This window comes from Chenopodium quinoa, unplaced genomic scaffold, assembly GCF_001683475.1.
Source record: "Chenopodium quinoa cultivar QQ74 unplaced genomic scaffold, ASM168347v1, whole genome shotgun sequence".
Taxonomy (NCBI): domain Eukaryota; kingdom Viridiplantae; phylum Streptophyta; class Magnoliopsida; order Caryophyllales; family Amaranthaceae; genus Chenopodium; species Chenopodium quinoa.
This window is the reverse complement of record NW_018744757.1, coordinates 1662252-1667844: the sequence shown is the minus strand read 5'-3', so window position 1 is coordinate 1667844 and position 5593 is coordinate 1662252. Positions and strand designations below refer to the sequence as shown.

The 5593-nt window shown below is 34.8% G+C and overlaps 1 long non-coding RNA gene across 1 annotated transcript; it reads right to left on the bottom strand.

Annotated features, from left to right (window-relative positions):
* Positions 1-376: 376 nt before the first annotated feature.
* On the bottom strand, positions 377-1692 carry LOC110703723. The gene is made up of 3 exons (XR_002507746.1): positions 1197-1692; positions 956-1031; positions 377-631 (listed from the first exon to the last, which is right to left on the bottom strand). It is a non-coding gene; the product is annotated as an uncharacterized LOC110703723 (long non-coding RNA).
* Positions 1693-5593: the final 3901 nt, after the last annotated feature.

Sequence of the window (5593 nt, the reverse complement as noted above, 5' to 3'; positions counted from 1 at the left end):
ATGAGAGGGAAGTAAAAAAAAAAGGTAAGGAGGAGAGAGGAAAATGTGGCTTCCCTTGTTTTTGGAAGGAAAATGTTTTCCATCATTAAGGATAGAATTTTCCACCCTTGAAAAATTGTTTTCCACTCCTTAACAAACCAAACAAAGGAAAATGAGAAAAAAATGAAAAATTCATTTTCCATGAAAACATTTTACATCAAACCAAACAGGGCCTAAATAAAGAAAGAAGGAAAAAACAATAGTTATCTAACTTAACCGTTCTGTTTTCCTTCCCCTAATAGAGCTGTTAGATAAGATAACAGTTCTCTATTAATCGTTAAAAATTTAAAAAAAAAAATTTAATTTGAAACATGTTATTATATAATTGACAATAAGATTTTCTAAGTTTGAAAAATTATATTCAGTGGGATAAAATTTTATAAGTCAATACAATGAAATCCAATTTGTTATATATTAAAATAATCTTTTCCAAAGATGTATAATTATAATAAGTAAACTAATATTTGCAAGAGATTTAGCATTCTTATCATAAGGAGAACAAAGTAAAAGTCTGGCAGTAACTCATTTCTTCCATACTCATAAATATGGTATTACTTGTGTCTTTCATACACGTTCTTTCATGCTCGAAAACCTACGAAATATATAAAGAAATTATATAAGTAAAATTCATACGAAATATATGATTACAATTTATTCCAACTAAAACGATGTAACAATTGTGATAGCTATACATTATATGAAAGACGACATAATAAGTTCGCTAAAATCATAGAAAATAGATTAAAGTATCAATTGTGAATTTGTGATATCTTTACTTATTACGAAATGATACAATCATAAAAGTCACAAAAATATAAAGAAACCTCAAGTAATACCAAAATCTATAGTTGTTCAGCAAAACATCTGAGGTATAAACAACACATTAAATAAAAAAAAATGTAGAAAATGAACTAACAAAGTCACGTTTAATTTGTTGCAGCTCCATTAATTTATCAATCTCCAACTAATCCAACCTCATTTTCGCTTGCGCCCTTCATTATACCAGACAATTATTTCCAACATCAAACAATACAAATCAGTGATCACACTAACAGAAAAAAAAAAGTAGATCTGAATTTTCTTTTAACAAAAAAACAGATCTAAATTAACCAAAAAATAGAATCGTATTAATATAATTGGTATGCAAAAGTACTGACCTCTTTAATATACGAAGAATTGATCATTCTTGGAGAGCTTTATCATCAGTTTGATTCATAAAAGCTCAAATCAAAGTAGAAAGAGTATTAATGATTCTAATGAAAGAGGTAGACGATCGATATTGACGAATTGAATTAGAAAAATAATTTCCGCAAAGTATACGAGGGTAAGTGATAAGGAAGTGGTTAAAAGTGAGCGTACAAGTAGGGATAGGTTTTAGGTGGGTTTATTTTTAAACTTTTTTTCTGGGAGGAGTAATTGTAGATTGATGGAGTAAGATGCGCGGAATATGCTCAACTGTTGGGAAAGAACACGCTTCTCCAGCTTCTTAATTTTTTTAATTGAATATTATTTTTTATGGGTTAAAACAATACAGAACAGTTAGGTAAGTTAGTTGTTCTATGTTCTTTTACTCATAAAATGGTTAAGAGAGAAATGCGTTCTGTGTAGTGATAGAGAACGGTTATCTAAATTAACCGTTTTACATCTTGCGTTTCTTAAACTAGATTTTGTAGTAGTGAGTGGATGAGACTCGAAAAGTTCTAAGTATTTCATGTATGTAATTTTGATTGACATTCTCATAAGCATAAAACGGTTCTCATAAGAAAGACTATCCGTAATGAGTAAAAAACATAGGATTTTTACACGTAGGAATCTATGGAAATAACTTTCACTACTAAAGTCGTAATAATGCTACGGAAAAAACTGGAAAATTCAAGAATAGAAAGCTATTGAAGCATGTAGGAATTAGCACTGAGAAAACAGCGTCAACGCCTAATGATGGCACTGTCGCCAGGAGACACGCCAGGCGACGGTGCCAGCGTCTGGTGACGACGCTATTTTTTCACGCCAAATTCTTCCTCCACCGAGCCAGAAATCTACCTTCTTGTTTCGACTAGTTTTCTAGTACTATTTGCTCGGTTTTACTTTCTAATTGAGTTTTTTCCTATTTTTTGAAACCCATATGTGTTCTACATATGGACATAAACCTCTGGGATTCATGCTCCATCTACCCAATCGAACGCTCCTGGCAACGAAAGGTACACCCGAGAATGTTGAATTCACCAAACCATGGAAGCGAGTTTAACTCGCGGGGTTCCATCCACACGTGCCAAACCTTCCAAAGGTAAGGCTTCTACGCGGTGCATCCGGACTCATAACCATGGACCCTCTTTGACTAACCCATATCCCGAACTTTAGAGAACTAGAGCCATGGTTAGGCTATAAACTCATTGCATCATATCGTGACTATATGTCTACTTGTGTATTATTTGTTGTGCATACTCTATATGTTTTTCCTAACCGTTAATTTGACTTATGTATGAGTTAAATAAATGAAAATAATAACTAAAAGGAATTTTCTAATCTAATTAATTAATTAATAAATGACTAAAGTTTAATAAATTGATCAAACTGGACTTAGTACGACTTTAAGGCTAATCCCTTTAGAGCAAAATACAGGAAACAGTCCCAGGTCGATGTTCCACAATGGCGTAAAGATTTGGGCTGTGGCGCCACACGCTAATGTATGGCACCAGGCGACGATCTCGTTGTTTAGCGTTGGTCGCCATTGTCTGGCGACGGTACTATCGTCTGACAACAACCTATAATTTTGCTCGAGTTTTCACGATGCGTCAGTTTAATTAATTTGCTAATATAGTTTAAACAGTTTATTAATGGCAGTAATTATATTCAGTCTTTAATCGAGTATAGGCACATAGTCGCATGGTCTCACAAAAGAGTCAAAGTATGTCACTCAGATTCACCATTAAAGCACACACATAACATGTCTTATCCTGAACATGTCTAGAGAGTCTTCTATGCGCGTCTTTCCGTTATATTTTTTAGGGGGGTAAGTCGGATATTAATCCTCCAATAAAACCATATTTTATAAAACCTTACTTGGTCTTCAAAAATACCCCACATTTTTCCTTTTTTGTTTTTAAAATCAATAAAGTCAAAGCCAAATTCGAGTGAAGTAATTGAAATAAATGGTTCAATTTACAGCGCTTGGTCAAGAAAGGAAGGGCGGCTAATCAAAGACAACACTTTTGTTCAGATACTCCTTTTTGACAAACCCATTACTCGGAAAAGAAAATCTAAGAAGATCATGGCCACTGAAGAAGAAGTTAATGAACTCAAGAAGGATGTAGCCAACCTAACTGACTTGATGAAAAACATAGCTCTTCAAGTTAATTACCCTGTAAGGCAACATCGAATAGAGCTCATGCAAGAAATCTTGAGAAAGATATCCAATGATTATAGGCTCCAAGGCATTAGCTCACAAGGGGTCTTAGTGGACAAGGAACATCTTCCGCAAAAGTTTAGTGCCACTGACACCCCTAAGTTCAAGGCCACAGACAATCCCTACTTCCATTTAAGAGCATTTGAAACAATAATGAATATTAAAGGAATAGATAAGAAAATTTTCCATACATTTTTTTCTTTATCACTAGAAACTCTTTGTCAACAATGGTTCTTTTCTCTTAACAAAGAGAAAACCTCTACTTGGGATACCATTGTAAATGCTTTTATTGATAGATACAAGTGCAACATTCGAGTTGAAACTGATCATAGGGAACTTGAGATACTCAAACAAAAAAAGAATGAAGGATTTACTTTTTTCTTATAAGTGGAGGGAAACCTCTGCTAAGATAATTCAAGTCCCTACTGAAAAAGAGTCTGTGAGAATGTTCATCAACAATCTCCAGGAAAAATACTCTAAGCAACTAAAATACCAAAGAAACTTGAACACCTTTAAGGCCGTCTATGACATTGGAATTAATATTGAAGACGACCTTACAAAACTAAAAGCTGCTAACACTAACTCCAATAGTGGCTGGAAAGGAAAGAAGAACGACAATCCTTCTTCTTCCAAAACTACCCACTCAAACAATGTTAGCACCTTTAATCTGAATGAAGTCCTTGCTATGAACAATCAAGGACAAAAGAAACAATTTAAGAGGAACTTTATTCCTATTGGCATGAGTTATGACACCGCATTTGACTGTCTTCATGTAAAGGGTCTTATAACTCCTATTGGACCATTTGGGTATCCACTAGTCGAAAAACAAATCACCTAATTAGAACCCCAATGCACACTGCAAATACCATCAAGGCAGGGGCTATCTTACTAAGAATTGCTGGAAGCTAAAGGAAGCTATCCAGGATTTTATAGACAATAATAAACTCCCAGTGCCTCCTGCAAGTAAGAAGCCAAGTATCAACAATGCACCAATTTCTTATTCCTTGGCCAGCTTTGATGAGGAAAATTTTGTTGATCCCTCATCTTTGATCAAACCAATTGAAGAAACTCATGCCCTTGAAGAAGAAGAAGAAGTATTCTTCGATGCCATGAGCGAACCGTCCCCAATGCAACAACCATCCACTAAGGAAGACATATTGCTCCTTGTATATTCAGTAGAAAAATTTGTAGGCATATGCAGAAAGATTCTTGAACGCACTGAACAAGAACAAAATAAACATGTTTACAAAGAGGTAGCACCAACTATGAAGAAACCATTCTCTCTTCAAGTAGTTAAAACACCTAAAAGAAGCCATAGGCCCTACACTCTAATTGGGACCACCTATGCAAACATGTTAAAATGATCTCCAAGAGTGGCAATATTAAACGTCTCGAACCGAGACAATTTGAATCGCTGAAGAGGACGGATATATTTTACTGCCCCTATCACCAATCAGGGGGACATACAATAGAATACTGTTTTTAATTTAAAGATTTAATTCAGAAACTGATTGATGATAAAAAGATAGTACAAATTCCACAAGAAAAATATGTTACCATTAACTGAGTTTGGGACAGTGAAGACGAGGATGTCTACCTCAAAGATTTAGAAGAGACTCCACTCTCCATAATATATCCGGTAGACAACATTTGGGATGAAGAGGATTCACCATAGATGTCCTCACAAGGTTCGGAAGAATGCAACCTCCCACTACTACGCAACAACCTATCCCTACAACTAAGCAAGTTCCCATACTTATCATAGAAGACAACGATGTTGTCAAGAAATTAAAGAGGACCAAAGTTGATATGAATGTATGGAAACTCTTAGCTACATCCCATCAACATAGGTTAGAATTAATGATTGCTTTGGACAAGATAGGAATAGATTCTGAAACCACTCCTGAGGGTTTGGCTAACTTTCTCACGAGTAATCTCCGTAAACCTATAAATTTAATCACCTTTTCTGACAAGGACTTACCTCTAGAAGGTGATAAACACAATAAAGCATTAAATCTCATGGTAATCTGCAAGAGAATGAATGTCCCAATGACTCTTGTAGATAATGGATCAGCAATTAATGTATGTCCACTTCGAACCGCGTGAATGTTTGGGATAAAAGTTGAAGACTTGTCTCCATCCACACAAGGA